The sequence below is a fragment of the Suncus etruscus genome, chromosome 1 (genome assembly GCF_024139225.1).
Source record: "Suncus etruscus isolate mSunEtr1 chromosome 1, mSunEtr1.pri.cur, whole genome shotgun sequence".
NCBI classification, from domain to species: Eukaryota; Metazoa; Chordata; class Mammalia; order Eulipotyphla; family Soricidae; genus Suncus; species Suncus etruscus.
The window spans coordinates 119,544,077-119,565,681 of record NC_064848.1 but is presented as its reverse complement, the minus strand read 5'-3'; the positions used below and the strand labels follow the sequence as shown (position 1 = coordinate 119,565,681).

At 35.2% G+C, this 21,605-nt stretch overlaps 1 protein-coding gene, 1 non-coding gene and 1 pseudogene across 2 annotated transcripts in view; all 3 read left to right on the top strand.

Moving 5' to 3' along the window:
- The window catches only part of IMMP2L (inner mitochondrial membrane peptidase subunit 2), a 950,803-nt gene that overhangs the window by 891,903 nt on the left and 37,295 nt on the right, over positions 1–21,605 (top strand). The window lies entirely within an intron of this gene.
- Positions 15,937–16,043, top strand: LOC125996036 (U6 spliceosomal RNA). The gene has a single exon (XR_007491204.1). It is a non-coding gene; the product is annotated as a U6 spliceosomal RNA (small nuclear RNA).
- Positions 18,362–18,462, top strand: LOC126028371 (uncharacterized; annotated as a pseudogene).

Sequence of the window (21,605 nt, the reverse complement as noted above, 5' to 3'; positions counted from 1 at the left end):
GAGATAGCTTCTGAATAGGGCTGACACATTTCTACAAAAAGTACAGTGCATAGATAGAAAAACTGTAATCTACAGGGCATTAAAGCAATGCATGAACAAAGACAATCCAACTAACTCTTAGCTCTGGGATAAACTGCTATTTATCTTGGAAGGGCACCAATGTTTTATTACAATTAATGGGAATGATAATTACTTTTAAAATAGCAGTGATGTATTTTTTAAACAAATCTAGAAATCAATTAGTGTTTTTTTGCCTGATCTGTATTATGATCTGAATGTGGATATATTTTAACCTTTGACCCCATTTTTAAGGATAGTCTTCTCATTCCTTTATTACCAATTCTGCTGATCATTTTAGTTGCTTTCCTTTGTAAGTTAGATGGTATCTCCATGTGTTCTTAGTCTGAACTAATATTAAAGCCATTAAGTAAATTGTGATTCCCTCTTGTGCTGGTAGTTAGAAAACGTAGGTCTCATGAAGCTGCTCTAATAGTTTAAGATCAAACCTTTCCATGAAATCTATTTTATATATGATTATACTAAAACAATTGGCGGGATTTTGTGATGAGTAATAAAAGAAGGCACGTGCTCCTTTTTAAAGAAACAGTAATTAAAATAAATCAAAGTTCAGTGTCTTGATTATAAATTAGCAATGAAAAAAATGTCAGCATTAGTAATATAAGTCGGGTTATTAAGTTATAGGGTACATGCATCTTCCCCATCCCCACCATAGGACCATTAAATGCTGCTCTGGTAGTTACCAAGAAACCATGCATATGACCCCTATATATAAAAAAAGAATAATAAAAAATTAACTGTTCTATTGGATTCATTTATATCTCCTTGTGTTCATTTTTTATAATACTTAAGAAATTTGAAGTGAAATACTCTATTTAAATAGGCATTTAGAAAGCTAAATTTCCTAACTAGACTACTTGAGGTATCAAGATAAGACATTTAAAAAGTAACTAGTTATTAATGTGAATATATACATTTAGGGGATATATGAATTCATTTCTTCCTCTCCAATTAAATTTGACCTCCTCAAGATAAATCAGAAATTTCCTACAACTATTGTAGAAGAAAGGAATACTTGTTTCACTATGGACTAAAGAAACTTCATGGACACTGTAATAAACATGATTAGCCGTGACATCTCTGATTTTTAAAGGACCTGCAATTTTCTTCATCTCTCTCTACTTGTACTTACTCATTGAAAAAATAAAAGTTTTATTTAGATGTCCTCAAATGCAATCTAGCTGTAACATTTTGTTATTTGAGATGTTTGGTTTCCTGTTAGTTCCATTTTTTATTTGCCACTTATTTTCTTCTTAGGCAAATTGTGTTGTCTTCTCTTCCTCACATATCTTTCATGTAGAATTTTCCTTATGATTGGTTTACAGTGTAACTTTCTTGCCTCCTTGACTTCCTTCCTTTTAATACTAATTTGTACGTTTTAATTTGTGACTTAAAAATCAACTTTTTTTGTTTGTTAGTTTTTGGGCCACACCCAGCAGCGCTCAGGAGTTACTTCTGATATCTGATATCAGAAATTGCTCCTGGCAGGCTTGGGGTACCATCTGAGATGTCAGAAATCGAACCTGGGTCTGTCCCAGGTTGGCCTCTTGCAAGGCAAATGCCATACCACTGTAATAGTTGCTTTTACTCAAGAGATGACACTTTATCAGAAAATAATCTAAAATGGAATAGAGCCCCTTAGAATTTTATGCAGTTTTTTGGCTAATAATATTCTTTTTTTTCTTCTTTTTTTTGGGGGGGGAGGGGGAGAACACCCGATGATGCTCAGGCTATGCACTCAGAAATTGCTGCTGGCATGGGGCACCATATGGGATGCTGGGGTGATTGAACCGTGGTCTATCTTACGCTAGCCGGCAAGGCAAATGCCTTACCGATAGCACCACCACTCTGGCCCTTGTTTTTTTTTTTTTTTTTTAGCTAATAATCTTCTAAAGACATAGGCAGATATTCATTTTGAAATTCTTTGAAATTTTATTATACATGGATTTTTAACTTATACATGGTAGACATGTAATCAATAATTCATAATTCAGTAGTTAACTTTTCATCCATAAAATGTAATTAAATTTTAAGAACATATATTATTTATAAATATCAAATATTTCTGGTTTTTAACTTTCTGTATCACATCTATGAGTTTCTGTTCTCATTAGAATTTATTATTTTCCGGTTAGGCCTTCTTTGAATACTTCAAAGAAAGCTGTTCGAATTACTGACTAGTTATCAGTGGTATTCTTTTATTTCTTCAATGCTCTTCCTTTTGTTTCTTCTGACTGTTTTATCTTATTTCCTCAAGGTCTCTTGAGCTACTTGAATGTTGGCTTTCTAAAGAATTGTTTGTAAAAGACTTGAGGAAATAAGTTGAAATGTCTAGACTGTGAAAGAAAAGAGGTTAGCCGAATATTAAATATATTTCTAAAAGAGTACTATAATGATTTCTTTTATTTTTCCTGTTCTAGTCATCCATCACGTATAAGAAAGTTGCTTTGTAAATACAGCACATTATTTTTTACATAATGGCTTTCTTCTGACCTGTGTCTTAAGCATGTTTTCCGTTTAGTCTCTTTGGGACAAAAATGGAAATATTCTTTATGATGTTTTGTCAGGATGTTCTCTAGAGAGCATATAAAAAGAAGTTCCTAAGATATTGCGATAATACATTCTACAAAAAAATAAGTTCATTTCTTATTCTATGAGCACTTCTTTTTCACTTGAAAATTTGTTATCACTGACACTCAAACTAAGTATTGTTTTCACTTGCTTACTGAAAGACCTATATATCAAAATTTTCTATTTTTATCATGGGTTTTTATATTTTATTTGAAAACTAATATAAAAAAGTATTTTGGCATTGACTAATGAGACTTTTCAAATATTCTCTTACATAGGATGTTGGAAATAGATGACCTTATCCTAGCCTGGCAACTTTTACATTATTTTATTTATTTTTGGAGGTAGAGGTGGGTGTGAGGCCACACCAAATGATACTGAGGTCTTACTCCTGGCTCTCTGCTCAGGGATCAACTACCAGTAATCCTATACAATTTCAGAGTATGAACTTGGTTGGATGCATGTGCAAGGAAAGCACTTTACCCCTAAATTACATCTCCAATCAATATTTTTCATTCTATTGATAACTGTGTGAGAAAGTATGATATTTAGGGAAAATGATCAGTTAATCTCAACAACCAGCATGACACAAACCATTAGTAATTTGGATTAAAATTTGGTTCATCTTTTTGTTGTTCTACTTTTTTTCCTTATTTGTTACTTTAAATGATGCAGGCTGAGTTAAAATAATTACCACCAACTCATTAGTTTATTGGTATTTAGGTTCCTTTTCATTACTATGAAATAAAGTTTTAGGATTATGAATTTAAAATATTTAAAGGTAGTGTGTGTTTGTATGCATTTAAATATACCATTTGCTTCTGTTTCTAATATAATTTTAAATATTCCAAGATACAGCCCACCTTATGAACCTCACCACAAAGAGTGATGAGTTTAATTAGAGAAATAACTACATTGTGAACTATCCTAACAATGAATGTATGAGGGAAGTAGAAAGCCTGTCTAGAGTACAGGTTGGGGTGGGGTGGGGAGGAGGGAGATTTGGGACATTGGTGATGGGAATGTTGCACTGGTGATGGGGGAGTATCATCTTATATGACTGAAACCCAACCACAATCATGTTTGTAACCAAGGTGTTTAAATAAAAAATAAAAAAAATATTCCAAGATACATTAGAGGTTTCAGTGTTCCTCAGAGTCATCCCTTTAGAATTTTTCCTTGAACAATCCCTTTCTGGGAATAAAACAAACATTTCTGAGCAAGTATTGACCTTGCTTTGTATTGACAAAAAAAAATCTCTTACAGTTGGTTCATACATACAAACTTTATTGAAGTATTTCTGAAGTCCCAGATCAGTGAGTGTACTGTATATTTTTTATATAATTTCAGATTGCATTTGTACCTGAAAACAAATCAATTAATCCTTCTTAGTGATTGTCTATTGTGATATTTTTATATTAGTGGCATATTTAAGTTGTCTTGAGAATTTTTCTACATCAAACCATTACTTTTCAAAAATTGAGCCTGAGCCCCATTGGTTTATTCTGAAATCTAACTTGTTAATTGTTTTATTTCAGTTAGTGTACACCAATAACATACTTAATTTTGACTAATATTTTAGTTTTCCCTAAGTATACATGAAAATGCATATTCAAAGTAAACACATCTGATAATGCATTATTGCTATCATATAAATAATTATCTAAATTACATTTTATACATTTCTTGTCACATGTAGTGAAATTGAGATAAGTGACCTAAAAAGTATACATTCTGAAACCCAGAGATTCTGTATTTCTCTGTTCCCTAACACCATATTTTTTATGAACTTGCATACTTTAATTTAAGTCAAGATATCTTTTTAACAGATTGGTGATAACCTTTAATTCAAAACATAATATGAATTAATGCCAGTGAATTTGAAATATACAGAAGAGTGAAAAGCAGTACTGAATTAATTCCCTAGAACAGTGGTTTTGATCATTTTTTTAAATTCCTATAGACTAGCACTGTTCACAGACAAGTAATTGAAAACATATACCCTCAAAAACATAAAAAGTGAGTGTTCCTACAGATTTATAATATAACATTTTGTTCCCAAGACCTTTTTTTTTTGCTTTTTTAATTTCATTTTAATTGGGTTACCATTTTACAATACTATTGATAATAGTTTTTTATTTCATTATTTTAACACAAGACCTTCAGAATGCTCTAGGACCCTTCACATGTATGCCCACCTACCTTAGATACTCTCATTACCATCTCTCCATTTTTTTTCTGGGGCCATTTATTGTTATCTTACTATGCTATTTATATTCCACAGATGAGACATATCATTCTTTATCTCTCTTATCTTCTGTCTGACTTCTCTCAGCATAATACCCTCAGTTCTATCTATATAGAGGCAAAATGCACAATTCCATATTTTCTTTAAAAAGTAGTATTTCATCTTTTCTGCCCAAGATAGCCAAGAAGACACCATCGAACACAATCTCCAGGGTCCAAACCCAGTAAGGGCCCCACCCAATAAGATGGGTGCTGATCCCTGCCACACCTGATGACTCTCAGGGATTACTCCTGGACATGCACTCAGAAATCGCTCCTGGCTCTGGGGAACCATATGGGATGCCAGAGATCGAACGGAGGTCTGTCCTGGATCAGCAGCATGCAAGGCAAATGCCCTACCACTACTAACCTTTAGGCCCCTGAAAGTGAAGCTTTTAATAGTTACATAATATTACATTGTATGATTGTATATTTCTTTTACATGTTTGTCTATTTGGAGATATTACACTAGTTCCAATTATATTATTATGCATTATTATATATAAATTTCCTTATAATTTTACTGATGAATGGATTGTATCTCAGATTGTCTCTCAAATTCTTAGAAATTTATTCACTAAACATAAACAGTGTGAAAGCCTTTGAAATTTAAAAAAGAGTCATATGTACCTTTACTTTTTAACTATCTCCTCTTAGAGAAAGTACTCAAAAAGAATAAAAAGAATCAGTACTCAAAAATAATCAGTAATTCTCTATGTAGTAATATTTATATTATCTCTATATTTTCTGTTTTTATTTTGTAATAAGGTCTTTTCACGTGCTTATAATGGTAGTTCTTGAAGCTATATTAAAGATTCTCATTTTGCCAATATCAAAATTATAATTTTCAACTGTCTGAATGGTAGGTTGTCTAGTAGCAAAAGTTTTTTAGAGACCCAGAAAAAGTTTGTCTTCATATAGAATTCCTTGGTTCTATGATGACTTTCTTGACAATTTGAAGAATTTCCAGTCTTTTACTACTTGTCACAGAATGTAAAATGTTTCCTGTAGTAATAATTTTCAAAATAATTTATACATATAGTCATCTGAAGTTAAAAAGTAATATTAGTAAGTATAGTCAACCTTGTTTTATTTTATTCATTATAACTTTTATCCATATTTTATAATTTCTTCACAATTTTAATAGGATACTATATAATTTATAAATAAACAACCATTTATTGGCATTTCATGCTCCCATTTTTAACATAAGGTTGTACTTATGTCAGAAGTTGTGATCTGGGGCTGGAGAGATAGCATAGAGGTAGAGCATTTGCCTTGCATGCCAAAGGATGGTGGTTCAAATCCCGGCATCCCGTATGGTCCCCAGAGCTTGCCAGGAGCAATTTCTGAGCATAGAGCCAGGAGTAACCCCTGAGCGCTGCCAGGTGTGATCCAAAAACAAAACAAAACAAAACAAAACAACAAAAACAAAGGTTGTGATCTGTCTTCTAGAACCCATCCATTTTTCTAGATTTTTCCTTACTTAGAGCTTCAAAATTTTCCATTTTGTGTACTTATGTACTTGTTTGCCTTCCTTTAAACTAAATACATACACACATATCTTTTCCTCTATTTTCAGTTAGGTGGAATTAAGTGACTGAATTTTGCTCAGTCTGTTAATCAGTACTAGATACACAGTTCAGGGGAGAAGTGATGTCATTCCTCATCTTCCTTCTCATTCTTAAACTCCAAATGATTTAATGGCCACTTGTATATAACCTTGATAACCCTTAAAGCCTCATCACTGCACTAAGCAGTGTATTTTTGTTTATTATTTAAACAGTTTGGTAGGCATAATTTCTTGTACCTAAATCTAATATTTGCCAATAATAACAAGGGACCATGTGAGGTGTTTGGAACCAACGTGAGGTTTACTGTATGCAAGACCTAGTTTCAATATGTTAATACCAATATAGAAAATAGTTGGAGTTCACTGAATATTCATCCTTTTTCAATTAGAATTTTTGTTGTTTTGATCTGCACCTAGCAATGATCAGGACTTACTCCTGGTTCTGTGCTCAATAGCTACTCCTGATATTGCTCAGAGGACCATATATTGTGCCAGTGATTGAACCAAGATCAGCTACATGCAAGAAAAGCACTTTAATCCTTGTACTCTCTAGCCCTAAAGCAACTGTATTTATGTCTGTATGTGTGTTTCTGTGTGTGTGTGTGTGTGTGTGTGTGTATGAGGGAGGTCTTACACAATGGTGTGCAAGGACTTTTCTTGGCTTTTTGCTCAGCAATGTTCCCTATACTGCTCAGCAGACTTTATGTGAAGCTGGGGATGTCAGCAATGTAAGGCAAAATACTATTTCTTGTGCCCTTTCAGCAATTTTGTAGTGTTACTTATGAGGAAAAGAGAATCTAGATGTTGGTTTGCATATTTGTCTATGAAAGGCAAATGCCTTTCAAGAAAAGATGGAAAGGAGGGAAGGAAAGGAAGGAAAGAAAAAGAAAGGAAGGAAGGAAGAAAAGGAAGGAATGTGGGAAGGAGGGGAGGAGGGATGGAAAGGAAGAAAGGAAGGAGGGAAAGAAAGGAAGGAAGGAGGGAAAGGAAGGAGGGAGGGAAAGGAAGGAAGGAGGGAGGGAAAGGAAGGAAGGAGGAAAGGAAGGGAGGGAGGGAGGAGGAAAGGAGGGAGGGAAAGGAAGGAAGGAGGGAAAAAAGAAAGGAAGGAAGGAAAGAAGGATGGGAATAAGGAAGGAGGGAAAGGAGGAAGGAAAGAGGAAGGAAGAAATGTGGGAGGGAGGGAAGGAGGGAGGAAAAGGAAGGAGGGAGGGAAAGGAAGGAAGGAGGTAAGGAAGGAAAGGAAGAGAGAAGGAGGGGAGGGAAAGGAAGGAAGGACAGAAGGAAGGGGGGAGGAAAAAATGAAAGGAAGGCAGGAGAGAAGGAAGGGAGGAAGGAAGGAAGAAAAAAGGAAGGAAAAGGGGAAGGAAAGAAGGAAGGAGGTAAGGGAAGGAAGGAGGTAAGGGAAGGAAGGAGGTAAGGGAAGGAAGGAGGGAGGGAAAGGAATGAAGGAAAGGAAGGAAGGGAGGAGGGAAGGAGAAAGGGAAAAGAAGGAAGGAAGGAAGGAAGGAAGGAAGGAAGGAAGGAGGGAGGGAGGGAGGGGGGAAGGAGAGAAGGAAGGAAGAATGGAGGGAAGGAAGGAAGAAAGGAAGGAGGGTAGAAAGGAAGGAGGGAAGAAAGGAAGGAGGGAAGGAAGAAGGAAAAGGGAAGGAAGGAAAAAGGAAAGGAAGGAAAGAAAAAGGGAAGAATGGAAGGAGGGAAGAAGGAAAAGATTTAGATTGTCTTGTTTTACATCTTTGTACTCTTCCTTTCATGATTAAGATTTAATATTTCCATAGCCAGTAGTAAGCTCCAAGTTTATGAAGTATGGCTCCAAAACAAACCAAAAATAAATTGATCTAAATATCTGCAAAAGCAAATAACTATTAGTAATAGATGACATGTAATACTATGCTTTTAATTATAAATATTTTTATTTCGGTAGTATTACACTTTTTGTTTATTTTTCTTTTTTTTCCAATGGGAACAACATCCAGCAGTATTAAAGATTTACTTCATCCTTGGTGCTCAGTTGGCACCATGAGAAGTGCATGAGGAGTCTCACAAAGTACAAGAGATTTAACACAAACCATATGCTACACTCTTTGTGCTGTCTTCAGCCCTTAGCATTATTACTGTTAATATTACTTTTTCCCTGAGAAAATACTCACACTCTTTAAGAGCACTGAATTGCTTGTACAACCCAGCCCACTGCATATCACAAAAATAAAAGTTTTTCCCAGTAATCCTTCTTAAGCCATCTTAATTTGACACCTCTCTGCCTGGGAACTCTTCTGAAAATACTGCCTTTTTTGTGCTGTGTACCTCCAGTGTTTCCCCATACCTAGAAGATATTGTACTATTTTTCTAAGTGCAGTTTATTATATAATCTCAACTCATGGAGGAATCTTTTTAAATTTAGCTTCTAGTTTAGCACTTGGCATGTTTGAGTACACAATCAATCTATGGATTGATGAATAAATGATAAAACTTGTGTGATTATTTTACCAATTTTATTGGAAATATCAATGAAAACCACTTCTTGGCCTTTTGGCTAAGATCAAATGAAAATATCAATGGAGAAAATAGATTTCTCAATATCATACACTACATAAACACTCTAAAATCTGGGCATAAAACGAATTGTTTGTGTAACTATTAAGTGTCATTAATTTCATTTTATCATATTGAAGGAAAATTGTCTCACAAGAATATAGTTGACATGTTTTAGAAATAAAGTGTAATCAGGTCGTACCCTTTACCAAAGAGCTGGTGTAAGTGGCATTATTATTTTTAATGTGATTTTTCATGTTTGTTTTTGTATTTGGCTTATGTCTTTAAGGGGAAATATAAAAAATATATAGTGCCCTCAGTTTAAAGTATAGGTTCAGTACCATTAAGTGATTATTTGTTTTTATTTGTTGTTGATGTTGTTTTTTTGGTAAGATTATCTCTCTTACGAAACTTAGAATACAAATACTATTGGGGTTTCATTAAAGCAGTAACAAACTCTTCATTAAACTTCTGAATGATAGAAATATTTCTGTTAGCTAAAAAAAATTATGTTTGCATTTGCTTTAATATTTATTGAGTGTTTTAAATTTGTCAAATACTAGACATATGAATAGAAAAATTTATATATTTCCTTATCTCCTATATCAAAATACAATATTAGATCAATATAAAAATTACACTATATGGGGCTGGAGCAGTGGCACAAGTGGTAAGGTGTCTGCCTTGCCCGCGCTAGCCTAGGATGGACCAGGGTTCAATCACCCAGCATCCCATATTGTACCCCAAGCCAGGAACAATTTCTGAGCACATAGCCAGGAGTAACCCCTGAGCATCACTGGGTGTGGCCCAAAACAAAACAAAACAAAACAAAAACATAACACGTTAGCCTTTTGTTACTCAAAAAGGAAACTTCATGTGTACATATGATTTCCTTTAATTCTAATAACATACGTTCAGTTATCGGAGTCATTAAGATAAGAATAAAGAAAGCATATAGCAAACCCCCAAAAAACAAACAAACAAAAAAAACACCTGCTTTCAAGATTTCACCTGATTAAATCCCATGCTCTAAATTCATTTAAATTGCTACTTTTCTATTCACACTCATATAAAAGTGAGACTATCAGCTGCAACATGTGTTTAATTACCATTTTGCTTTTTATGTGCTCTGACATGAAAATCTCTCACTTGAAATTAAAAAAGTAATTTATTTTATTTTACTTTTTGATGCTCAATGTAGTCTAAAAACACCCAAACAAGCCTAAGAAGAATTGATTTATCACAAGTGAACTCTTTATTTAATATGAACTACAAGTGGTCTTTAGTAAAATTCCTGTGATGCAGCATATTAAGTAATTAACCTCCAAATAAAGTTCACTTTAACAAAGCAATTCTTAATTATTAAATTAATTGGTAAAATGTTGATCCAAATTTTCATGGCTCTTAAACATGTCAGGTTACTATGAACAAAGTCCTTAATTTTTATAATGCTAGTTTTATACAGTGACTATAATTTTTTGGTTTTGTTTGTTTTTATTTTGCGATTTTTTTATTTTTAATTTTACTACTGCCTGTTGGATAGGAGTCTGAGTAGGAATATTTGGATCTGTTGTTCCTAAATAGAAAAAAAAGGATAATTAGATTTAAAAATAATCAGAATTGTAAATTTTATTATGTCATTCTTTGCAGATAAGTTGGGTGAAAAAGGAACTCTAAGCATAGTACAGCAATAATTTGGTAATGCATGCAAGATGTTAACTGTGGATAAATAACTATTAAATACTTTCAGATATTGCTTTATTTAATACTCCCAAGAGTATTAAAGTTTATTCTCTTACTCCTGTTTCACAAATTTATAAAACAAAACAAAAGCAAAAGTAAGACATGCTTAGAAAAAGTGATCTAGTCTGAATTTCCTGGGTTGTCTTATATACTGGCAATAGAATACTGAACAGAATAACATTTGTGCTGGTTATCTGTGCAGAGTCTGTCATATACCTACATAGTGTTTTGATGTAGTGACATAATCTTAAAACAAGTTTACTTTAATTTTTTAAATGCTCTCTGTGAAGCAAAATCTCCCATACCTTTATATAAGTTTGTAAACAGGCCTCATGACTTTCTTTGACAATTTGGATAATATGTTCTATAATAATTTGGGTCCTAATACAGGTTCTGTCTGATTATTTAAATATACAAGAAACTCAATGTAATATTTAATATTGTAAACTTTATTGATTGTTAAAGCTTCTCATTTTGAACTGTAAACTCAGACCTCCTGTCTACAGGAAATTTGTGAGAAAGAATACTTGGTATATTTTCTCTTTGCTCTTTGGACTCAAAATGATTTTCTGACTCTTCTGAGTTTGAAATTTGAGAAGGGAGAGAGTAACAGAGAGAATGGAAAATTTATTTCCTGATAAATATTATAATGGAACCTTAAATCTGCTGCTCTCTGCATTTAGAAAGCTACCACAAGCCTTCTCATGATGTTTTTATTGGTTCTATGTAGATGAGCATTCCTGAAGTTGTCTTCATAAGGTAAAGCAACTCTGATCTAAGAAAGACAATCTCCAGATGGCTTTGTATAATTTATTTGTCATGGTATTTTGATTCATTCTTACAAAACATCTACTACATCTGGTCCAAAGAACACACAACATTACAATCCACAGTATTCTTAGTAATGAGTTGATTCCGGGCTGGAGTGATAGCACAGGAAGTAGGGTGTTTGCCTTGTAAGTGGCTGACCCGGGTTCAATCCCCCATATCTCATGTGGTCCTGGAGCAGTCACGTAGTGCTTTCTGAATGCAGAACCAAGAGTAACCCTGAGTATCTCTGTGTTTGGCCCAGAAACCAATAATAAATAAATAAAATAAATTAGTTGGTTCCTAAATTAACAATATCCATTTTGTCCCACCTTTTACCAATTGCTAACCATGAATATAAATGGAATACCAGTCCTCTGTTACTTACCTTGTAGGTGACATATATGAAGGTCTCCAAGATATTCTCTTCACATGTATCTTTCTAATGATTTTTTTTTTGGTTTTTCGAGCCACACCCATTTGATGCTCAGGGGTTACTCCTGGTTAAGTGCTCAGAAGTTGCCCTGGCTTGGGGGGACCATATGGGACGCCAGGGGATCGAACCGAGGTCCTTCCTTGGCTAGTGCTTGCAAGGCAGACACCTTACCTCTAGCACCACCTCACTGGCCCCACATGTGTCTTTCTAAGAAGCAAACGTCTCCCAGTCTTCCAAGTTAAATTTCAAGCATATCAATACTTTTCTCCAAATAAATTCTTGTAAATTCCAACTCTAGAACTCTGCGTGGCATTTAAGGATTGTGTAACTGGTTCTCAGACTCCTCTTTGGGAAGATAGCATATGGTATAACACCTCCTTTGGAATGTGTTAATTATTGTTTTGGTGCTTCAGCCAAAACTTTGATTTTAATATTCCATTATGTATATCATTACTTACACATAAATGTATTTCTTTGTATGTATGTTTTTTTCTTTATCTATTTTTTTCCTCCTTTTATTTCTCAACATGGCAACTGCAGGGGAAGAATACAGTGGGAGAAATAATGGAACAGAATGTGTTTCATATTACATAGTTGGTGAGATAAGTGTCCAGTAATCACAGTCATCTGTCTCATTATTTCTTCTATGTTCTATACCAGGTGTGTTTGCATTAGCCCCAAGGTTTCAGTTCTCTGAAAAATTTGTTTTCATCAGTGCAAATTTAATACACAAGTTCTGAACACAGATTCAGACTAGACAAACTGGATGACCCCTTTACAAATCCCTTTAATAAACATAGTTGTCTGTGTTTTAATATTTATTTTCAGTCTGGAGGCCACACCTGGAGGCACTGATGCATTACTTCTGGCTTTGTGCTCAGAAATAACTTCTGGAAGATTCTGAGGATCAGATGAGATGCTGGTGATTAAACTTGGGTTGGCTACAATTCAAAGCAAATGCTCTACCCACTGTACTATCACTCCCAGTTGGGTATTTTTTTTAGGCATATGATTTAGTCTCCAGGAGCTTCAGTGTCCTTTACTACAGAATGGGGATAATAATTCTTGCTATATGAGAATTAAAAGTTGTGGTAATATAGTAACTACTACTATCATCCCCACCACTACTGTTACCCGTGAATATTCAAATTAAATATTATCTGCTTGATGAAGTCTTTGGGATCATCCCAATCAAAATAAATCATCTTTCAAGTTTTGTTTGTACAGCACTTTCTTTGCCTTGCTATTGCCCTTGTCTTACTCTAATACTTTCTCTATTAGTCAGTGGCCATTTAAAACTCATTTTGTTTTGGAGCCGGAGTGATAGCACAGTGGTAGGGTGTTTAATTTGCACGTTGCCAATCTAGCTTGGACCTTGGTTTGATCCCCTGGCATCCCATATGTTCCCCCAAGCCAGGTGCAATTTCTAAGAGCATAGCCAGAATAACCCCTGAGCACCATAGGGTGTGGGCCAAAAAGCAAAACAAAAAAGTTGTTTCTTGCTAGGTATGGTGATTAAACATGGTATATGATCAGAAAATGTTATTCTTTTCTCTCAGATTTTTGCTGAATTAACTTATTCTAAGAAGATATTATAGAAAAAGTTATTACTTTAAAATTTTGGGTTTGGGGGCCGGGCGGTGGCGCTAAAGGTAAGGTGCGCCTGCTATGCCTGCGGTAGCCTTGGACGGACCGCGGTTCGATCCCCCGGTGTCCCATATGGTCCCCCAAGCCAGGAGCAACTTCTGAGCGCATAGCCAGGAGTAACCCCTGAGCATTACCGGGTGTGGCCCAAAAACCAAAAAAAAAAAAAAAATTTGGGTTTGGAAGACAAATGTCAGATAAATTTAAAAACATTTATTTTACAGGGAGTAAAAGGACCAGCTCAAAGTGCTGGAGCCTGTGTTTTGCTTGCTGCAGCCAGAAGTTCAATCCCCAGCGTGGCATAGTTACACAAATACTACCTCTAAGAGTAACCTCTTGATCCTGGAACCAAAAGTTGTCCCAGAGAATTGCCAGGTGTGCTTCTCTCAAGACAAAAAAAAAGCACACTTTGAATTATTAATAAATCTGCAATATATTACAAATGATAATAGATTAGAAAATGCTGTTTTGTGGGACTAGTAGAAAAAACTAACTTTACCAACATCATGATTTCTTTTTTTGTTTGTTTGTTTTTGACTCACACCCGGCAGTGCTCAAGGGTTACTCCTGGCAGGCTCGTGGGACCATATGGGATGCCGGGATTTGAACCACCATCCTTCTGTGTCTAAGGCAAATGCCTTATTGCTGTGCTATCTCTCCGGCCCCAACATAATTATTTCTTTAAGAATAGAAAGCAAAATATTTAGAGCAAGAATTTATGTAGTAACAGTATATTTTATTAAAATTGTGAATGTAGATTTGTCATACATATGGCAATTGCCATTTGAAGTTTTCTTTATGTAAAATACAGACAAGGGCACGTTAGATCCATGTCTCAAGTAGTTCTGTGGTAATAAGGTGAGTCCTGGCACAATCAGTATAGTTTTCAGACAAAAGACTCTGAAAACACTGCAAGTGCATATAACAAATGTGTTGCTTAGACAGGTTCTGCCTCATTTTATCTGTCTACCCCAAGGGACTTGCAGCTTTACTATTCTCATACTCCCTAGGTCTCAGACTTGTCATCCAGTATAATGGTGTAGTTAAATGAATTGTGCTTGGAAACACTTTTATTTTAGTCAGGGTCGTGAAGTTATTTTTAACATCTCACCAAGGCTTGATAAGCCACAGGCAGGTATATGATGTCGTTAAGGTTATTCACTCCTGATGAAGTGAAGGGGTCAGGTGATTGTGGATGGGCAGGAACTTAGATCATTGCTTGTAAATTTTGAGTCATTAAAATACACCTGAGGGCTGAGAACCTTCCTTAGGGAAACATGTTTATAAAATCATTGGAATTATTGAAAGCCTTCTTTTTCTTAACCTAATTTTCAGGGTAGTATAAATGGGGGGAACACTGTCCTAGATTGTTTGCTTGGGAGCTTGGGAACTGTACCTAAGATTATTGGCTCAGAAACCAGGGTCTAATTATTTACCACTAGGCTCCAGCTGTTCAGGAGGGTTATACCCCACAGATGTTGGCAGGGGGGGTGGGGTTCGCCAACTACACTTGTTGGGCATTTGAACTATCTTCTGGGCCCCACTTAATGTCCTTTTCAAAATGTCTCTTTACACACACACACACACACACACACACACACCATTTAATGTCCTTTTCAAAGTGTCTTTTTACACACACATACACACCACTTAATGTCCTTTACAAAGTGTCTTCACACACACACACACACACACACACACACACACACTTGAAGATATTTTTCCTCATCATAACATCTTTGAGGAGAATAAAGCCTGTGGCCCTTTATAAGCCTGCAACTTTCTTTTCAAAGAAGTCACAAGAGCCAGGGAGACTTAAATGGTTAAGGCACATGCATTGCATGTGCCAAGTTCTATCCTAGGCCTCTTAGGTTACCTGAATATCATCAGGTGCACCCCCACCTCCCTGCTGGGGCCCTCCAATGCTTAGGGTGGTCTGGGTAATTTTCAGCACACAGGCCTCAAACAGTATTGAATTGAACCTCTGGACTGGTTAGTGAAGATTCAGGGAGGACACATGTCCTTCCCACTTCTACCTCTTTTCTCCTGCTATCTGCTTCTTTTCCTTTATTCCATTCCCTTTCCCCCTCTCCATCTGCTCCCCATACCTCTTCTCACCTTCTTCAGCTTGCTCCCCTCTCTGTCCCTTACAAACCAACACTTTGTTGCATCATGTTTCTGAGTGCACTGCAATCACATTTCTTACTAGGAATAATTTACAAAATATAGTCACTGATGTCATTAACTTCCTTTAGAAATTAGGCTTTACGTGCTTGCTTTGGCAGCACATATACTAAATTTGGAACAATACAGAGAAGATTAGCATGGCCCCTGCGCAAGGATGACATGCAAATTCGTGAAGCATTCCATATTTTTTCATTAAAAACCAAACAAATTAAAAAGAAATTAGGCTTTACCTCTAGCACTTGTTTTAGTTGTATTTTCCCTATAAAAACTTAATTTATGATATTTGATATGATATGGTATCTTGTTAAGACATTTAATACAAAACTTTATTTCAGATGGAATGCAACACTAAACCTTTATTTCATTTGCTGTATATTTCCCACTTCCACTTATCAACAACTTTCTACATTATCAACAACCATCCTACATTATTCTTTCTGGGGACCCAGCACATGACTTTACATTGGCTTGTCTTGGTGTCCTGGTAGCAAAGTGGAGGCAGGATTGAGAGATCACAGCCTTGCTGACAGGGATTTTATCTTCCCATGCCAAAGAGTGAACTGAGCCCTGCTCCACCCCCGACTCGGAACACCAAATCTTACAAGGTCACAAGTGACTTTTAACCAACACTGGAGGGGTTAAATCAATAGCACAGTGGGTAGAGTGTTTACCTTGCATGCAGTTGACCCAGGGTCGATCCCCAACATCCCATATGGTCACCCAAGCCTCCCAGGCATGATTTCTGAGCACAGAGTCAGGACTAACCTCTGAGCATCATCAGGTGTAGCCCTAAAGCAAAAACAAAACAAATAAAATCAACCAACACAGGACACACTAAAATTTTCTGTCAAATAAATGATCATTTTAGACCTGTCCATATCTATAAATAAACCTCAAAATATTAGCCATTCTCATTAATATAAAATATTTTGATACACAGTCATCATCTATGTAAATACCTTAAGTGTTCTACAACATTTTAAAGAGGACAGTTAATAGTCATCACAACACATAAAGAACAAAATATAAGTAGAAATGAATCTAGTTGAGTAAAATATCAAAATTTAGCATAAACACTTAAACCAGGTATTATAGTTTATATAAATTATTAGAAGTTCTTCTAAGCATTTGAAGATATGTCTGCATAATATTTCCCTAATACTATTATAAATTTCTTGTTATTGCTTATCCCAAAATATCTATTTTAGGTGTGAAATCATTTATGATTGTAATTATGTATCTATATTTATCTTTTTTAAAAACAAATTTATCTCTACAACCATACCAGTAGCTATAAATTTCTAGTAATTGGCTTAAATACTTGATTATCTCTATTTTCTAACCAAAGTGATTCTTTTATAAACATATTGCCAGGCATATGAACTGTGTCATTTATACTCCAGCCCCTTTTAGAACCGTTTCAAGTGCTAGTCAGTAAAATCTGTTAAATTCATAGGAATTTTAAAAAGTCATTTAACCTCAGTAAATTATTTACTGCCAGTTTGATTCCCCTTGCTCAGTAAAAATGTTGATGATAAAAACCTAAATCAAACACCCCCTACATATGTGAATTTAAGTTTGTTTATTAGCAGGATCACCCTGCTGCAGGTGTCATCTAACTTTAGAATCATAAACTTTTGATCGTGGTTTTGCATCAAAAACTTTTGATCGTAGTGGCAATTAATTTAATTAGCTGATGCTACAGTGACTCCAGCTGTCTTCATTGCTTGGAGGGAAATGATTACACACATGCATGACTTCTGTCCCTATTTGGTGAACAAGTCAAAACTCTTACCATAATACAGTGTGGTGTCCCAATTTATAGTTCAATGACAAAGTGTCAGCTATAAAGGAGTAGCCTTTTTGCTTTTCTTTCTCTGCTGCGAGAAAACATTTTGTCAGCCATATAGTTGGTGTGCCTAGATTAGAAAGTGAGAACCCATTTCCTCAGTACAAAGAGATCTACTTTTTTATGGAAGACTTAATGATTAGATTGCAGAGCTGAAGGGTACTTGGGGAAGATTGCTGTTGTTCTGTTCACCAACTTGAGTTCCTAGCCACGTACAAAAATCCAGCTCTTTGTAGCCTGAGTGATGTTATTTTCAAAATCATGGCTTGACCAAATATTTCTTTGCTCTCCAGCCCTGCTGTATTCATCTAGCCTTTGTATGTTTCAACTGTTTTAATTGGTATATATATATAAGAAAAGTCAGCTGAGTTAGGTAGCAAGGAACTACCTACAAGTCTTAATTTTTCTTGCTAGAAATCAGCTATATAGAAAAGATGATTTAGATGATTCCTTACATTTTTAAATATAAAGGTAAAATATTCATATGAGTGAAATTAATGAATTCTTGGGTTTATTAGAATTGTTTCAATCCCTCATTAACACCTAATTATCTATAAGATTTGGAGGCAAATTTCCTAGCTTTCGGAAACTTGTTTCTAGTCGTTGTTGGTTTTTTAATAAGAAAACAAGAAAATTCTCACCTTAAAGAGTGATTTTAGTGCTCAATTTGACAGCACATATACTAAAATTGGAATGATACAGAGAAAATTAGCATGGCACAAGGATGACATGCAAATTTGTGAAGCATTCCATATTTAAAAAAAAAGTGATTTTATTTGTTTGGGAGTCACACCTGACTAGTGTTCAGAGGTTATTCCTAGCTTTGTGCTCAGGGATTACTGATGGCCCTGTGCTCAGGGATCACTTCTGGCAGTGTTCAGGAACCCAAGTTAGCATGTACGAGCAAGTATCTTCCCTTTTATAGTTTTTGAGAATTTAGTGACATCACAAACATAATGCAATGCAATAGTAAGTGCATACCACATAAGGAGTACTGAATAAACATTAGCTCTTTGACCAACCTCATGTGACTAATAAGATACCTACTGAGACTCCCATTGTTATCTCCATTAACATTTGTTATCTCAGAGTTCTTTATGCTTCTCATTGGTCCAACCCTATTCTTTTCTGCATAATTGCCCTTGCCTATCTCATCTAGATAGTTCACAGTATATTTATTTTAAAATTCATCCTGAAATATCATTTTCTTTTTAACCTATTGCAAATCTTATTCATCATTTTACTAAGTTTTCATCTGTGTCCCCAGTTAAAATAAATTCTAATAGATGGCTTCAAATTATTAATTATTCACCTTATTACTTTAATTTGTTCTTATAGCTGTTTGCAACTCTCTATCATTGTATTAGGTATTTTAAATACATTTTTATGTAAGTTTTCATTTAGTCCCTAATATTTACAGTATTGCTAATGAGAGTAGCCAATAGGCATATGATATTCCCAACACAACACCCACAACCAGAGTGTGAGCATCCTTCCATCCAATGTCTCAAGGTCCTCTCCATCCCACATCACTCCATTCCATGGGCAGACTGTTCTCTAGTTTATTTCTCAGAATCTGAAACATTTTTGAACTACAATTTCCTTATAATATTTCTTTATATTCCAAATATGAGAGAGCTCATCTGTGAATGCTTCCCAATTTTATCCACCCATACTACATACAATTCTCACTAATGAGCACAAGTCATTTCTAAATCATCACAATTCAATCAATACTTTAGAATTAAATTGTTGTACTGAATTTACTAATGGAAATAAATAACTGATGACGATCTTCACAAAATTAAATGTTCAAAGCCAGTAATCCTGTTGCTTCTTAGTAACAACAACAACAAATTGCAAAATATTTTTATTTCCTTTAAGTCTTCATGGAATTAGTATATGGATAATCTATATACAAAGGAAGATGGCAGTAAATAATAATAATTCTAATCACAATGTTATTAAAAATGGCTGACTTTAATTCAGCACTTTCTATTTACCAGGCACTATTCAAGAACTTCACAAAGAACTGCCATTTATTCTTTACAACAAACTAAACAGTATGAAATTTGGGGAAATTAAAAGGCCCAAAGAGATAGCACTTATATGCATTCAACTTGCCCAGGTTCAATCTCTGGTACAGATATGGTCGCCCAAGTTCTATGTATGAGGAATCATTTCTAAACACAAAACTAGAAATTAGCCCTGAGAATTACGGAGTGTAGTCCACAAACAAAAAGTTCACAAAAATTATGTCCATAAAGAGACTATGTTTCTCTGATGCTCACTCAGTCCTGTGTCTTTTACCTGTAATCTATGCTGCCACTCTGTGTATTTTTCTTGGAAAAGGTGTAAGGTTATGTTTCCACTAGAAGGGGAAAAAAAAGAGAAATCTTAATAAAGTTGGTTTCTCGAAACATTATTAATTTTACATATGATTTATTAATAATTTATATAAAATTACTTTATTTAATGACCATGTATTACATAGTTGATTATAATACATTTGTTCCCAGGTAAGCAGGAGCAAAAATTTTTTTTAAAAAAGTAAGAAAAGAAACAAAGAAAATTGAAAAAAGAAGAAAAATAGAGAGCACAACAGCAACAAAATTTGTGAAAATTTTTGTGTCTTGTAAAGAAATAAGATCATTGGGGCCGGAGAGATAGCATGGAGGTAAGGCGTTTGCCTCTCATGCAGGAGGTCATCGGTTCGAATCCCGGCGTCCCATATATGGTCCTCCCGTGCCTGCCAGGAGCAATTTCTGAGCCAGGAATAACCCCTGAGCACTGCCGGGTGTGACCCAAAAACCACCAAAAAAAAAAAAAAAAAAGAAATAAGATCATTAAGTCATTTTCAGAAGGTTTACTAAGCTCTTACTACTAATTGATCTCTCTATTACATCCTACATTTCTGAACATTAGGTGGCTTCAAGTACAAGTGGATATCTAATTTGGGGGCCAGAGTGATAGCATAGCAATAGGGTGGGCATTTGCCTTGCACTCTGCTGACCTGGGACAAACCCAGCTTTGATCCTTGGCATCCCATATGGTCCCCTGAACCTGACAGGAGCAATTTCTGAATACAAAGCCAGGAGTAGCTTCTGAGTGCTGCTGAGTGTTATCCAAAAACTAATAACAATAATAATAAATTGGTGTGTTCCTACTAAGATGACAGTATTATAAATTTGGAGTTGTCTAGCAATTTCAAGCACTGGTTGATACTGCATTATTGAGGGGGAGGGGCTGAGGTATTATCACTACCAAACCTTCTGGAAGTATGCAAAGGAGGGTAGGGGAGTAAGAGTGTACTCACTCCAAAAAAGTCTTGGTGATATTAGCCCTAACGCCAGCATACCTGGAGTTTTAGTCAGATTGGTGTCTACAGAGAACAGTAGATGAATGGTGAAGCAGGGACACTGGAGAAGTGGTTATTGTGGTGTGGGCTCAGCAGGCATGGCTTTGACAGGGCAGGGACTTGGCCTATGTCTCCTCCTGAGATCCCCAACTTTCAGTTGTGTGGCCAGTGTATCCACAATTTTTACAGCTTGGTTTACATGTCTATCAAGAATAGATTTAGCCTATGGAGCTGGCTAAATGCAGACATGGCAACTACATTCATGAGGCCAAGTGGATTAATATTTGTGTTAAGTAGCAAGGGGTAGGACAGATGACAAAAAGAGGGAGGGTTAAGTTCTTCTAAAATTCCACTTAGTTCTCTGATAGTTCCTTCTGCAGTCACAAAGGATAAATCTGTTGCCTTGCATCTAGATATGAAATTATGCTCTATATTCCACTTATTTGGAAAAACAGGTGGCAAGTTTCTGAAAATACATCTGTAATATTTTATAGTAATAGTTATCACTATAAGATAATGCATTTAATTATCTCAATCACATTCA